This window comes from Lipophrys pholis (genome assembly GCF_963383615.2).
Source record: "Lipophrys pholis genome assembly, chromosome: 3".
Classification (NCBI taxonomy): Eukaryota; Metazoa; Chordata; class Actinopteri; order Blenniiformes; family Blenniidae; genus Lipophrys; species Lipophrys pholis.
This window is the reverse complement of record NC_137627.1, coordinates 21,059,107-21,059,394: the sequence shown is the minus strand read 5'-3', so window position 1 is coordinate 21,059,394 and position 288 is coordinate 21,059,107.

The following is a 288-nucleotide window of genomic DNA, read 5'->3' as shown; positions in this document are numbered from 1 at the left end:
ATTAATTTCTTTGGATCCACAGTTACAGCAGAGGCCACAATGGACACTGTGGCAGGCCGGTTTGGGTTCACAAGCTATGTTTTAATGGAAAATCTGTGTCAATGATTGTTGTGTTGAGGTGGACTGCTATTAAAAACTTGTCATGCATGGTGATGGTGGGCTTGTTGTGTGGTCTGTCGCATTGTCCTGATCTGTGGCAGAGATCAAGTAAAGCGACATAACGCTTGATACCAGGTTGTCGTTACACTGAATTCAATAAACTGATAAAGACGACGGGATGTTGGAGTC